A 15,731-nucleotide genomic window follows, 5' to 3' on the forward strand; every position below is an offset into this window, starting at 1 on the left:
AAAAAAAAAAAAAAAAAAAATTAGCTAGGTGTGGCGATGGGGGTCTGTAGTCCTAGCTATTCAGGAGGCTGAGGCAGGAGGATCACTTGGGCCCAGGAGGTCAAGGCTGAAGTAAGCTGTGATTGCACCTTTGCACTCCAGCTTGGGGTTAAAGCAAAACCATCTTAAAAACAAACAAACAACCAACCTGTGTCTGGCAACTGCAGCATCGGGGACCCTGGGGAGCCCGCTTTGGCACTATGTGCCACTCAGGTCTTTCATTCATATCATCATAGCTCCACAGGCCTGAATATCTTCATTGTGTGCCAATATGTTTAAAACTAGAAAAAATATGTGCCCTGGGATGATATTTTTTTTCTCTACAGAGCAATGGCCATCAGCACCCCTGTAACAACCTGAGTCGAGATCACAGGATGAGATGAACACAAACAGCGTTTGGTTTCTGAGAAGGCCAGTTTGCTTCCAGTTCACTCCTGTTCCTAGGGAATAATCTTCCTCATGGTCCTGACCCAAAATGTAGGCAGTCTATCAGGCGTCTACCTTGGTGAGGCCTGGACATCAACTTGTGTCTACCCAACCCTGTGACACCGTCAGATGTGACTCTCACGCACCTCTTCCGGAATGTACGGACAGGCCCCACAGCAAAGCAGCCCATGCCACATACACCTGTTGAGGCTCCTACCTCTTCCTACTCACTATTTTGATGGATATAGCCAAACTGCTCTCCATAGAGGCGGTATCTATTTACACAATACATCATGGATAATGTTCCAGGTAGATAAATGAGAATTGTAACACATTTACTCTAAGTCAAATTTGTACTGAAAAATAAATATTCAAAAGTAAATGTACACAAATCATGAGCATATGGCTCAAAGAATACTTACAAAGAGAACACACTCATGTAACTACCATTCAGAACAAGAAAGACACATCAGGCCAGACGTGGTGGTTTCTGCCTGCAATCCCAGCACTTTGGGAGGCCAAGGTAGGAGGATCGCTTGAGTCCAGGAGTTTGAGACCAGCCTGGGCAACACAGTGAGGCCTCCGTCTCTATTTTCCCTGTTGCCCAGGCTGGCGTGCAATGGTACAATCTCGGCTCACTGCAACTTCCACCTCCTGGTTTCAAGTGATTCTCCTGCCTCAGCCTCCCAAGTAGGTAGGATTACAGGCATGCACCACCACACTTGGGTAATTTTTGTATTTTTAGTAGAGACGGGGTTTCACCATGTTGGCCAGGCTGGTCTCGAACTCCTGACCTCAAGTAATCCACCCACCTCGGCCTCCCAAAGTGCTGGGATTATAGGCATGAGACACCACGTCCAGCCTATTTTCAATTAAAAACAAAACAAAACAAAAACTGGCTGGACATGGTGCCTCATGCCTATAATCCCAACACTTTGAGATGCCAAGGCAAGGGGATTGCTTGAGCCCAGAAGTTCAAGACTACCTTGGGCAAACATAGTAAGACTTCATTTCTACCAAAAAGCAAAAAATTAGCCAAGCGAGGTGGCAGATGCTTGTAGTACCAGATATTCAGGAGGGTGAGGTGGGAGGACTGCTTGGGCCTAGCAGGTCAAGGCTACAGCGAGCCATGATTATGCCACTGCACTCCAGCCTGGGTGACAGAGCAAGACCCTGTCTCCAAGACCTTGTCTCAAAAAAAAAAAAAAAAAGTTTCATGTAACACAAAAAACTTTTATCTATTTAAAATCAAGGCCAGGTACAGTGGATCATGCCTGTAATCCCAGCACTTTGTGAAGTCAAAAAGTGGGGAGGATCACTTGAGCCTACGAGTTTGAGACCAGGCTGGGCAACATAATGAAACCCTGTCTCTAAAGAAAAATACCAAAATTAGCCAGGCATGGTCGTGTGCAACTGTATTCCCAGCTACTTGGGAGACTGAGGTGGGAGGATCACTTGAGTCTGGGAGGTCAAGGTTGCAGTGAGCCATGATCATGCCACTGTACTCCAGTCTAGGCGACAGGATGAGATTCTGTCTCTAAATAAATTAATTAGTAATTAAATAAACAAAATTAGACAGGTGTGGTGGTATGTGCCTATGATCCCAACTACTCAGGAGGTTGAGGTGGGAAGATCACTAGGGCCTAGGAGATTGAGGCTGCAGGGAGCTGAGATCGCACTTCAGCCTGGGTGATGGCGAGACTCTGTCTCATGCATGGATACATATATAAGGGCCAATAATCCTACCAAACTGACCTTTCCCCAAATAAAAATGATAAGCTTTGGATATAATACAGAACACAACTATTAAGGGCAGATACCTGAGAGCAACCAAAAACAGGAGGACTCTGGAAGGGAGCTATGGGCACCAGGGGAGTTTCCCACCTCCACAGCTCCCACTCGCAGCTGGAAGGAAGTGGGGAGTGATTGCTAACGGGTACAAGGTTTCTTTTGGGTGTGATGAAACTGCGTTGCACAACTCTGTGCATGTATTTTATTGTATACTGAACTGCATACTTTAAACAGATGAATTACATGGTATTTGAATTATATCTCAATTAAAGCCATTATTTTTGAAAAGTGGCTATAACCTCTGCCATGCATACTGTAAACAAGAATATTGGAGACACCATATTAATAGACTTCAAGAGGTACAGTATTGATCAAGTGTGGTGGCTCACACCTGTAATCCTAGCACTTTGGGAGGCCGAGGCGGGCAGATCACTTGAGGCCAAGGGTTCGAGACCAGCCTGGCCAACATGGTGAAACCCTGTCTCTACTAAAAATACAAAAAAAAAAAAAAAAAAAAAAAAAGCCAGGTATGGTGGCATGTGTCTGTAATCACAGCTACTTGGGAGGCTGAAGCATAAGAATCACTTGAAGACAAGAGGTGGAGGCTGCAGTGAGCCGAGATCATACCATTACACTATAACCTGTGTGAAAGAGCAAGACTCTATCCCAAAAACAAACAAAAAACAAAGATAAACTTGCTGAGTAGAATAGGCAGTAATTAAGCCTTTATTTATTTATTTATTTGTTTGTTTTGAGACGGAGTCTTGCTCTGCAGCCCAAGCCAGAGTGCAGTGGCATGATCTCAGCTCACTGCCACCTCTGTCTCCTGGATTCAAGTGATTCTCCTGCCTCAGCCTCCCAAGTAGCTGGGATGACACACACCCACCACCACATCGGCTAATTTTTTGTATTTTTAGTAGAGACAGGGTTTCGCCATGTTGGCCAGGCTAGTCTCAAACTCCTGACCTTAGGTGATTCGCTCACCTCAGCCTCCCAAAGTGCTGGCATGAGCCATCGCACCCGGCCCAACCCTTCATTTAATAATAATTTATTTAATCTCCTTGGAACTTATAATGATTTTTCAAATGGTCTTGTCTTCCCAATGAAACTGACCAAGGTAATTTGCAATGATGCCTTTTTCCTTCTTGACCAAATTTTCTGAGTATGAAGACTCATTCAAATATATTCCATTGTCCTCAACATGCAGTCAGGTTGTTCTTTGCTCTTACATTTTAATATTCTTACTCCCCAGCACCAAGGGACAAGAGGTCCTGGTTCCCTTCAGATTGTGTTTAGGCCAAGAGCAAGCAGGCAGGCAGAGGCACAGAGTATCTGAGAATAGGTATATTCTGAGAACTGCAAACACAGAGCAGTAAAAAGCGGAGACGGCCTGTCCCATTTCACACCCACAGCAACAGACACTTGCAGATTCAACTGTTCATTTCGCAGTATCAAGCTGCAGAAGTGAGACACAGGCTTGCACCTTCTGCTTTTCCCAGCCAGGTTGCTTTGCTTCCAAGATCTTCTGATATTCTCCAGAGTTTCACGTTTTGTAACACTTTTACTTTTCAGCAATTACCTGTGAGCTTCAGTCTCAAGAGACTTACTTGCACAACTTTGCTCAACCTATGTGATTATCACGTGATGACCTGCACAGAGCCTAAAATAGGGCCACATAAGGTAAGGTATCTGCTCACCCAGAAAGCCTCCTTCCTGTAAATGAAGCCGTCATTGGCTTGGGATGAGGCAGTGTGCTCAGCTGGAGGAGCAGAGGAAGGCCTTTTTCTTTTTTCTTTGAGATGGAGTCTCGCTCTGTCGCCAGGCTGGAATGCAGTGGTGCGATCTCAGCTCACTGCAACCTCCACCTCCTGGGTTCAAGTGATTCTCCTGCCCCAGCCTCCCAAATAGCTGGGACTGCAGGTGTGTGCCGCCACACCCAGCTAATTTTTGTATTTTTATTAGAGACGGGGTTTCACCATGTTGGCCAGGATGGTCTGGATTTCTTGACCTCGTAATCTTCCCGCCTCGGCCTCCCAAAGTGCTGGGATTACAGGTGTGAGCCACCACACCCAGCCAGGAAGGCCTGTTTCATCTTCCGTCTGCTTGGTCACCACTAATCCATTTTCTATCTTGCCAGGTGTTTTGTTTTGGTTTTGAGACAGAATCTTAGTCTGTCACCCAGGCTGGAGTGCAGTGGCCCGATCACAGCTAATTGCAGCCTCGAACTCCTGAGCTCAAGTGATCCTCCTGATGCAGCCTCCCAAGCAGCTGCGACAACAGGCACATACCACCACGCCCAACTAATTTTTTTTCATTTCTTGTAAAGATGGGATCTCACTGTGTTGCCCATGTTGGTCTCAAACTCCTAGCCTCACGCAATCTTCCCCCTTTAGGCTCCCAAATTGTTGGGATTACAGGTGTGAGCCAGCATGCCTGGCCTTGTGTGGTGCTTTGATGCCAACGGTTTACATTGATTGACTGATTGATTGACTGATTGAAACAGGGTCTTGCTCTGTCAGCCAGGCTGGAGTGTAGTGGTGTGAACATGACTCACCACAGCCTCAGCCTCCTGGGCTCAAGCGATCTTCCACCTCAGACTCCTAAGTAGCTGGGACTACAGCCATATGTCACAATACTCAGCTACTTTTTAAAATTTTTATAGACAGGTCTCGCCTTGTTGCCCAGGCTGGTCTCCAACTCTTGGTCTTAGGCAATTCTTCACCTTAGCCTCCCAAAGTGCTGGGATTACAGATATAAGCCACCGCGCCTGGCCTATTAAATATTGTTTAATGCCTATGTATGTAACTGACAGAAGTTGGTCTGAGACTCCCTTTCATCATAACCAGAGAGCAAGGTTATAATGAGGGGGAGTACTACCTTTCATTCATTTCCAACTTCCTATGTGGCTAATCTCCTCTAGCAAAAGGAACCTAAAATTTGTAAATGATCAAACTGGCTGAGGTCAGTAAGCACGCATTATCCTAGAAGTCAGGTGGCCCTAATATATCTGTGCTGCGATGAGCACAGGCCAGGAGCCCAGCAGCCCTGAGTGCTGCATCAGCCGGTAACCGCCTCACTCGGGTTTCTGTCACCTCACCAGGATCTTCAAGGAGTGGGCGGAAGATCTCTTTTTCTCCAGGAATTTATAGCCCCCTGTACCTTTGCTGGTTTGGGGGGATCTCTCTCATGGAGTTTAATGTCCCCTTGCAAGGTATTCACTGTCTCCTCTCTCTAACCATGACCCCTCAAAGGAACCTAAGAGCCCTACGATGAAAGACAAGGAAGGAGGCAGGATCTGAGGGCTCTGAGAAGTAAATGACAACAACAACAAAGACAGTAAAAATATCTTTCACGAATTAAGGTGAAAGAAAGACATTCTTAGATGAAGAAAAACCAAGAAAATTTGCCACCAACAGACCTGCTCTAAAAGAAACGCTAAACAAAGATCTTCAGATAGAAGGGAAGTAATACCAGAGGGAAAACTGGAGTTTCAGGAATAAAGGAACAGCACCAGAAATGACAAAGAGCAGGCCAGGCGCAGTGGCTCACACCTGTAATCCTAGCACTTTGGGAGGCTGAGGCAGGCAGATCATGAGGTCAGGAGATCGAGACTATCCTGGCTAACACAGTGAAATCCCATCTCTACTAAAAATACAAAAAATTAGCGAGGCGTGGTAGCAGGCATCTGTAATCCCAGCTACTCGGGAGGCTGAGGCAGGAGAATGGCCTGAACCTAGGAGGCGGAGCTTGGAGTGAGCCGAGATGGCGCCACTGCACTCCAGCCTCGGTGACAGAGCAAGACTCCATCTCAAAATAACAAAGAGCTATATAAATAGACTATTTTCCTCTTCTTATGCTAGCTGAAGGCAAAATTTGTAACACTGTCTGAAGCAATTTTCAACACACATAGATCTACAACATAATGTGGTGGGTAAAGGAATTTGTATGGTAGTATGGTTTCTACATTCCACTTCAAGTGGCACAATATTATTTCTAAGTAAACAAAGTTAAATATGAATACTATAATCCCTGCAGTCACCACTAAAATACCTATACAAAGATATATAGTCTAAACCGCAATAAACTGATTAAAGGGAATACTGAGGAACGTTCAAGAAATCCCAGAAAGAGAGAGAAATAAAACCTAATGAACTAAAAGAAAATAACAAAATGATACATCTACATTCAAACATATTAATAGTTACGTTAAGTATAAATGGTCTAAACACACCAATTAAAGAGAAGGACTATCAGATTGAATGTTCTTTCAAACAGACCCAAATATATGCTACCTATAAGAAATCTTCTTCAAATACAAGTAGAAGGATGGAGAAAATATACCACGCAAATAATATTTTTTAATGTGAGACAGCCATGTTAATAGGAAAAGAAAGAGACTACAGAGTAAAGAAAATTACCAGAAATAAAGCACGACATTAAATAATGATTTTTATAAGTCCATTTGCCAAGAAGACACAGAAATCCTAAATGTATACTTGTCCTTAGTGTCAAGAAATGAAAAAAGAGAAGAAGGAGAAGAAGAAACAAATAATTAGACCAACAAAATACATAAAGCAAAAATGGATAGAACTGGCTGGGTGTGGTGGCTCACACCTGTAATTCCAGCTCTTTGGATTGCTTGAGCCCAGGAGAACAATCTGGGCAACAAAGCAAGACCTCATCTCTACAAACAAATCAAAATATTAGCCTGTCATGGTAGCTGGGTATGGTGGCATATACCTGTGGTTTCAGCTACTTGGGAGGCTGAGGTGGCTTTTTCTTCTTCTTCTTCTTCTTTTTTTTTTTTTTTTTGGAGACAGAGTCTTGCTCTGTCACCCAGGCTGGAGTGCAGTGGTGCAATATCAGCTCACTGCAACCTCTGCCTCCCAGGTTCAAGCAATTCTCCTGCCTCAGCCTCCCAAGTAGCTGAGATTTACAGGTGCATGCTACCACGCCCAGCTAATTAAATTTTTTTTTTTTTGAGACAGAGTTTTGCTCTTTTTGCCCAGGTTGGAGTGCAATGGCACGATCTCAGCTCATTGCAACCTCTGCCTCCTGGGTTCAACCCATTCTCCTGCCTCAGCCTCCTGTGTAGCTGAGATTACAGGCACTTGCCACCAGGCCCAACTAATTTTTGTATTTTTAGTAGAGATAGGGTTTCACCATGTTGGTCAGGCTGGTCTTGAACTCCTGACCTCAGGTGATCTGTCCGCCTCAGCCTCCCAAAGTGCAGGGATTACAGGCGTGAGCCACTGCACCCAGCCAATTTTTGTATTTTTAGTAGACATGGGTTTCACCATGTCGGCCAGGCTGGTCTTGAACTCCTGACCTCAAGTGACCCATCCGCCTCAGCCTCCCAAAGTTCTAGGATTACAGGTGTAAGCCACTGCCCCATTTCTGTTCTAACATGTAAAGAGCTTGAAAGGTGCCATTTAAGTCCTCCTCACAATTAAAAAAAAAAAAAAGTTGAATGAAATAAAACTTCTCATATCTATCAGAGAATGAGGTCACAAGGTAAACTCCTACCTAAAAACTGAAGAGATAGCGGGCAAATACAGAGATCACAGTTTTACTGAAGCAAAAGCCGGGTAAGCCATAATTGGTAAAAACACATGGCAACTGATGATTGCTGGAAGCTGATTATAGACAAGCATGAGTTCAAAATTCCTGAGGCCCAATCTTTCAGGGTAGGGGCAGGAAGTGACATACTTTCATAAGTTTTGTTATATCTCCAAAAGCCTCACCAGATTCTCATGATGAAGACTGGAGGAAAAAATAAATCCCCCACTCTTCGGACAGGGGGAGAGAAAAAAAAAATACCATTTTGAAATGCACTCAAAGAAAAGTAACCATTTTGAAAAATGCCCAGAACATTCTGTTTTCCATAACAAAGGCCTTCCATCAAGGAAAACTACTTTATCAGAACCTTATCTGGCCAAGGGAAAGGAAAACTTGAAAAATGAAACCTCCAGTAGCTTTCTGGATAACTTAATGGGGTAGGTGGTCAGGGGAAGAAGACAGAAAGAAAGGAGGGAAGAGGAGGAGGAGGGAGAGGGAGAGGCAGGGAGGGAGGGAGGAAGACAGGCAGGGAGACAAAGAAACTTCTGAAGTTCACAGTCCAGGGACTCAGATTTACTAAAAAACTGAGACTGAATCACAGGATTACAGGACATTTTCCTTCCCCAATACCTTACCACCACATCAACAGGGCTGTAGTATAATCACATGAATTACAATGGAGGGGCAAGATAAAGACTCCACTTGTAATGGTTAATTTTAGGTGTCAACTTGACTGAATTAAGAAATACCCAGAAATGCGCTAGAGCATTATTTTTGGGTGTGTCTGTGAAGGTGTTTCCAGGGCAGATTAGCAAGGGAGTCTGAGTGGACTAGGTGGGGAAGATTTACTCTTAATATGGGCAGGCACCATCTAATCTGCTGGGGGCCTAGAGAGAACAAAAACAGAGAAAAGGCAAAGCTATCTACTGAACTGCCGTGCACTCTTCCTCTCTCTGGGACAACAACTCCAGACTCCCAGCATTTGGAGTCTAGGACTTACACTGGCGCCCCCCGAGGCTCTCCGAGCTTTGGCTTCAAACTGAGAGTTACACCATTGGTTTCCCTGGCTCTGTGGCCTTCAGACCTGGCCTCAGCCATGCTATTAGCATCCTCGGACCTCCAGTTGGCAGCCAGCTGGACACTGGACGTCTCAGCCTCCATAGTCACATGAGCCAGTTCTCCTAACACATCCCTTCTCACACACCTATTATCCATAGATACACAGATACCCTGTTGGTCTGTCTGGAGAACCCTCATACACCACTTAAGAAGGAGTTTCTAGGTGGCCGGGTGCGGTGGCTCAAGCCTGTAATCCCAGCACTTTGGGAGGCCGAGACGGGTGGATCACGAGGTCAGGAGATCGAGACCATCCTGGCTAACACGGTGAAACCCCGTCTGTACTAAAATACAAAAAAAATTAGCCGGGCAAGGTGGCGGGCGCCTGTACTCCCAGCTACTTGGGAGGCTGAGGCAGGAGAATGGCGTGAACCCGGGAGGCGGGGCTTGCAGTGAGCTGAGATCCGGCCACTGCACTCCAGCTTGGGCAACAGAGCCAGACTCCATCTCAAAAAAAAAAAAAAAGAAAGAGTTTCTAGAAAACCCAAAGACAGTTGGGAAACAAAAATGGACACAGGAGGAATGTGAAGCCTTTGCCAGCTACAGCTACAGCAAACATTAAACACGGCCTAACTGCCCACCAGAGAAACACAAAACCTCACACTAAAGATCCATTTACTTAAGTTCCTATAGCCCAATCAATATACCATGTCCAGCTTTCAACAAACAATTATAAGATATATTAAAGTCAAGAAAAAAAAAGTCTGAATACACAAAGCAAGCATCAGAACCCACCTCAGATCTGACAAAGATTTTGCAATTATCAGACTGAGACTATCAGATAACTATGATTAACATTCTAGGGGCTGTAATGGGAAAAAGTGAACAACATACAAAAAGATGAGTAAGGTTCATAAAAAAATGCAAACTCTGAGAAAGAATCAGAAGAAAATGCTAGAGATCAAAAACATTGTAACAGGCCTGGCATGGTAGCTCATGCCTGTAATCCCAGTGCTTTGGGTGGCCCAAGGCAGGAGGCTTGCTGGAGCCCAGGAGTTTGAGGCTGCAGTGAGCTATTATTATACCACTGCACTTCAACCTAGGTGACACGGCAAGACCCATCTCTAAAAAAAACAAACCACCACCACCAAAAAAACGAAAACAAAGCAAACACAATTGTAACAGAAATGAAGAATGCTGGCTGGGTGCGGTGGCTCACACCTATAATCCTATCACTTTGGGAGGCAAGAGGGTCACTTGAGGTCAGGAGTTTGAGACCAGCCTGGGCAACACAGTGAGACAAAAAAAATCTAAAAATTAGCCAGGCATGGTGGTGCATACCTACAGTACCAGGAGTTTGAGGCTGCAGTGAACTACACGCCAACCTTGGCAGCAGAGTGAGACCCTGTCTCGAAAAAAATTTTTTTTAAAAAAGAATACCTTTGATGAGCTCATCAGTAGACTGCTTATGGTAGAGGAAAGAATCAACGAGCTTGAAAATATTTCAATAGAAACTTCACAAACTGAAAAGCAAAGAGAACAAAGAATAGGGATGGTGGAGTAGGGGAAAAACAGAATCTTCAACAGCTATGAGACAATTATCAAAGGTGTAACACGTGCATAATGGGAACATTAGAAGTAGAAAAAGAGGGAGAAGCAGAAGAAATGTTTGAAGCAATAATGGCTGAGGATTTCCCCACACCATAGACTCAGGAAGCTCAGAGAGTACCACACAGGATAATAACAAAAAATCGAGGCGGAGGCCTATCATATTCAAACTGCAGGAACCCAAACAAAGAGAAATCCTGAAAGAAGCCAGAAGAAAAAAAAAAATCTTAGGAGCAAAGTTAAGTATTACATCAGACTTCTCAGACACCATGAAGCCAAGAAAAAGATATTCTATATTTTGGGCCAAAAACATGTATCAATACATTTAAAAGAATAGAAACAATATAAAATATGCTATCAAACCATAATAAAATTAAATCAGAATTCAGTAACAGAAAGATGCAACTGAAAATCTCCATACACTTGAAAACTAACACATTTCTCAATAATCCATGGGTCAAAGACGACATTGCAAGAAAAAAATTTAAATATATTAAACTGAACGAAATGAAAATGCAACATACAAAAATCTGTGTGATACAAATAAAGCAGTTCTCAGAGGAAAATTTATTATTAAATGCTTATATTAGAAAAGAAGGGCTCAAATCAATAATCTCAGCTCAAGTAACTAGGAAAAAAGAGCAAAATAAACTGAAGCAAACAGAAGAATGAAAATAACAGAGGGGAAATCAATAAAACTGAATGCAGAAAAGTAATAGAAAAAAAATCAATAAAACCCAAAGCTGATTTCTGAAGTTCAATAAAATTGATAAACCTCCAGCAAAACTAACGAAGGGAAAAAAAGAGAAAGAAGACACAAATTTTCATTTGTCAGATCTCAAAAAAAAAAAAAAAAAGATGGCCGGGCACAGTGGCTCACGCCTGTAATCCCAGCACTTTGGGAGGCCGAGACGGGCGGATCACGAGGTCAGGAGATCGAGACCATCCTGGCTAACACGGTAAAACCCCGTCTCTACTAAAAAATACAAAAAACTAGCCGGATGTGGTGGCGGGCGCCTGTAGTCCCAGCTACTCAGGAAGCTGAGGCAGCAGAATGGCGTAAACCCGGGAGGCAGAGCTTGCAGTGAGCTGAGATCTAGCCACTGCACTCCAGCCTGAGCAACAGAGTGAGACTCTGTCTCAAAAAAAAAAAAAAAAAAAAAAAAAAGACAAACTGCCATTATTATCAATAAAACAGAGAATTGTTCTTTACAGAGTCTGTAGACATAATGGTATAATAAAGGAATACTATAAACTCCACACACATAAATTCAACAGTTTAGATTAAAAGGACCAATTTCTTTCTTACTTTTTTTTTAAAGACAGGGTCTCACTCTGTCACCTGGTCTGGAAGAGTAGTGGCATCATCACGGCTCACAGCAGCCTCAACCTCCTCAGCTCAAGTGATCCTCCTACCTCAGCCTCCTGAGTATGTGACTACAGTCACAGGCCACCACGCCTGGCTTATTTTTTAAATTTTTTGTAGAGACAGCATCTCGCTATGTTTCCCAGACTGGTCTCAAACTCCTGTGCTCAAGTGATCCTGCTGCCTCAGACTCCCAAAGTTCTGGGATTACAGGAGTTAACCACCATACCCGGCCACCAATTTCTTAAAAATCACAATCAGAACTTTTCCACGATGAAACAGATGATCTGAATAGCAGCCCTGAAATTGAAGAAAGAAATTGAATTTGGAATTGAGTGTGGTGGCTCATCCCTATAATCCCAGTGCTTTGGGAGGCTGAGGCAGGGGGATCACTGGAGGCCAGGAGTTTGAGACCAGCCTGGGCAACATGTTGAGACCCCTCCCTGTCTCTACAGAACAATTTTTTTTTTTTTCTGCTGGGTGTAGTGGCTCACGCCTGTAATCCCAGCACTTCGGAAGGCCCAGGTGGGCAGATCACTTGAGGTCAGGAGTTCGAGACCAGCCTGGCCAACATGGTGAAACCCCATTTCTACCAAAAAAATATTAGCCGGGCATGGTGGTGCATGCCTGTAATCCCAGCTACTAGGGGGGCTGAGACAGGAGAATCACTTGAACCCGGGAGGCAGAGGTTGCAGTGAGCCAGGATGGCACCACTACACACCAGCCTGGGTGACAGAGTGAGACTCTGTCTCAAAAAAAAGAAAAAATTAAATTAGAAATAAATTATATAAATTAAATTAGTAATAGAAAGATACAACAGGAAAATCTCCATACACTTGAAAATCAAACAAGTTTGAATAACTTATCCTGCTGCAGGTGTATACATGCTAAGGAGTTTATACCTGTTTTTATTAAACAAGATAATTTACATTTACCTGGGAGGGTCTGTGATAATGCTTCCCAAGGGAGCTCCACAGTGCTGGGTTGGAGCAGCAGCGGGGTGGGATGCTGGTGCAGAAGCCACTGCGCGCCTGCAGCTCTTCCACAGCAGCCAGCAGCCCACGTCTCAGAGCCCGGAGGGCAAGACAGCGATGAACGGAAGTGAGCAGGTCACCCCCTCCTGGGAGGCCCTGCAGGAGGCAGGAGAGATGTGGGCGCAGATATGTTCTGAGCGACACCTGAGAGGCCGAGGACTGGTAACCCAGATTCCCTCTGAGGTAGAAGGCATGGCCTGGTGCGGAGCAAGCATGGAGGCGGGGGAAGCAGCCACAGGAAGAGCAGTCCCTCCTGAATGCAGCAGGGCCACAACTGAGCCCCACTACCCTTGTCACTATGGAAATGTCACGACTGTCATGGAACCACCCAGAGCTTTTTCAGGAGCCTCCCTGGCACATCTGATTCTCCATCAAAGCTAGGTACTGCAGCCAGGCACAGTGGCTCACACTTGTAATCCCAGCACTTTGGGAGGCCAAGGTAGGAGGATCACTTAGAAGATGGAGGCCAGCCTGGCTAACATGGTGAAACCCTGTCTCCCCTAAAAAAAAAAAAAAAAAAAAAAAATTAGCTGTGCATGGTGGGCACCTGTAGTCCCAGCTACTTGGGAGGCTGAGGCAGGAGAATCGTTCTAATGGAGGAGGCAGAGGTTGCAGTGAAATGAGATTGGGCCATTGCATTCCAGCCTGGGTGACAGAGCAAAACTTTGTCTCAAAACAAAAGCTAGGAATTGCAGAGAAGAATTCATATAGACACCGATATGGTTTGCATCTGTGTCCTTGACCAAATCTCATGTTCAACTGTAATCCTCAATGCCGAAGGTGGGTCCTGGTGGGAGGCAACTGGATTGTGGGGGCAGTTTCTCATGGGTAAGCACCATTCCCCTGGTGCTGTTGTCAGGATAGTGAGTTCTCGTGAGATTTGGTTGTTTAAAGGGGTGTGGCACCTCCTCGCTTGCTCTCTCGTGCTCCTGCTCCCACTGTGTGAGCCACCTCGCTCCCCCTTTGCCTTCTGCCATGATTGGAAGCTCCCTGAGGCCTCCCCAGCAGCAGAAGCTGCTATGCTTCCTATATAGCTTGCAGAACCCTGAGCCAGTTAAACCTCTCTTCTTTATAAATTACCCAGTCTAAGGTATTTATTCATAGCAGTGCAAGAATGAACTAATACACACACCTTTTTTTTTTTTTTTTTTTTCCTTTTCCAAAATGTCAGAGATCCTGGGCAAGTAGATTTTTGTTTGTTTGTTTGTTTGAAAAGAAGTCTCACTCTGTCACACAGGCTGGAGTGCAGTGGTGCAATCTCAGCTCACTGCAACCTCCACCTCCCAGGCTCATGCGATTCTCCTCCTCAGCCTCCCAAGTAGCTGGGACTGCAGACATGCGCCACCATGCCTGGCTAATTTTTGTATTTTTTGCAAATACGGGGTTTCACCATGTTGGCCAGGCTGGTCTCGAACTCCTGGCCTCAAGTGATCCATCCACCTCGGCCTCCCAAAGTACTGGGATTACAGGTGTGAGCCACCACGCCCAGCCAAATCCTGGGCAAGTAGATGTTATTATTCTGAAAAACACTGATGACCGCTCTATAAGTAGGTATTGTCACCATGAAAGCTCCCCGTTCTCACTCATTAATGAGTAAGCCCCGACAGCTGGCTGGGTGAGGATGCCACAGCTTGCTATGACTATGATGTCTTTACTCCTATAAGAACCATGTCAAAATATCCAGAAAAAGGAAGGCTGATCATGTAAGGGCATAATCTTGCTTTTCATTATAATAAGCATGTTTCATAAGCACAGTACTGCTCATCATTAAGTAAACATAAATTAAAACAACTTAAGAAAGGGTTTCCCTCCCTTTTTCACCAGGGGCAAGGTGAGATGACTCCATGTGTCTGGCACGCCAGGGCCAAGGAGTGGGCATGTGTGAGCCTGGCCAGCCCAGACCCTCTAGCACTCCTCGAAGGAGCCTGCTGGGAGGTTCTGATGAGAGAACTCAGTGCACACCTGCCCCAGCAGCAGCCTGAGTACTCAGTGACAGGACTGCAGGGAGGAAGGAAGGTGGAGACATTTCAGTCCAGAGAGAAGGAAAACAGGAAGACTTGGAAACTCTTCATGGAATGCTCTTTAAAAGTTGCTTTAGGCTGGGTGTGGTGGCTCACGCCTGTAATCCCAGCACTTTGGGAGGTTGAGGCGGGTGGATCACTTGAGGTCAGGAGTTTCAGACCAGCGTGGCCAACATGGTGAAACTCCGTCTCTACTAAAAATACAAAATTAGCTGGGCTTGGTGGCACACACCTGTAATCCCAGTTACTCAGGAGGCTGAGGCAGGAGAATCACTTGAACCCTGGGAGGCAAAGGTTGCAGTGAACCAAGATCACACCACTGCACTACAGCCTGGTCAACAGATTAAGACTCTGTCTCAAAAAAAAAAAAAGTTGCTTTAGCTCAGTAAAAATCAAAATCCTAACAAAAGGGAAACACAGAACATCACGGTATATATTTTCAACAGCACTGAAGCTAACAGGCCATGTACTCTGTCAACATGCAAACACCTGTCTATAAAAACACTAATCAAGAGAACTCAGCAGAAGCCTAGCACACACAGCTTTCAACTCTGCAGAATGCACATGCGGACACCGGAGGACATGAGGGTATAACCTGCAGGGTCACCACAGGGTCTTAGTAATACATTCTGTTCCTTTAAGTTGCCTAACTTTATACATGTTTGAAGTATTTGCACATTTTGCCATTCTGAGTAGTTTTTTTTTTTTATTTTAATGAGACAATTGTTGCAATTTATTTTTCTTTCAGTCAAGTGACCTTAAAGGTTGAGGGGAAAAAAAAGGACCCCAGGAGATTTTAACACTCACTCCCTGGGAATGCAGTCCTGGGGA

General features: G+C 44.8%; 1 protein-coding gene across 8 annotated transcripts in view; it reads right to left on the bottom strand.

The window, feature by feature from the left end:
- The window catches only part of NINL (ninein like), a 133,758-nt gene that overhangs the window by 104,819 nt on the left and 13,208 nt on the right, over window positions 1–15,731 (bottom strand). Inside the window, exon 3 of one of the 8 annotated variants that reach the window (XM_073007595.1) lies at window positions 12,781–12,975. The exons of the other annotated variants lie outside the window; for them this stretch is intronic. The gene's annotated coding sequence lies outside the window, so the exon portion shown is untranslated. The remainder of the gene's footprint in view (window positions 1–12,780; window positions 12,976–15,731) is intronic. 8 annotated transcript variants of the gene reach the window in all.

This window comes from Chlorocebus sabaeus, chromosome 2 (assembly GCF_047675955.1).
Source record: "Chlorocebus sabaeus isolate Y175 chromosome 2, mChlSab1.0.hap1, whole genome shotgun sequence".
Taxonomy (NCBI): domain Eukaryota; kingdom Metazoa; phylum Chordata; class Mammalia; order Primates; family Cercopithecidae; genus Chlorocebus; species Chlorocebus sabaeus.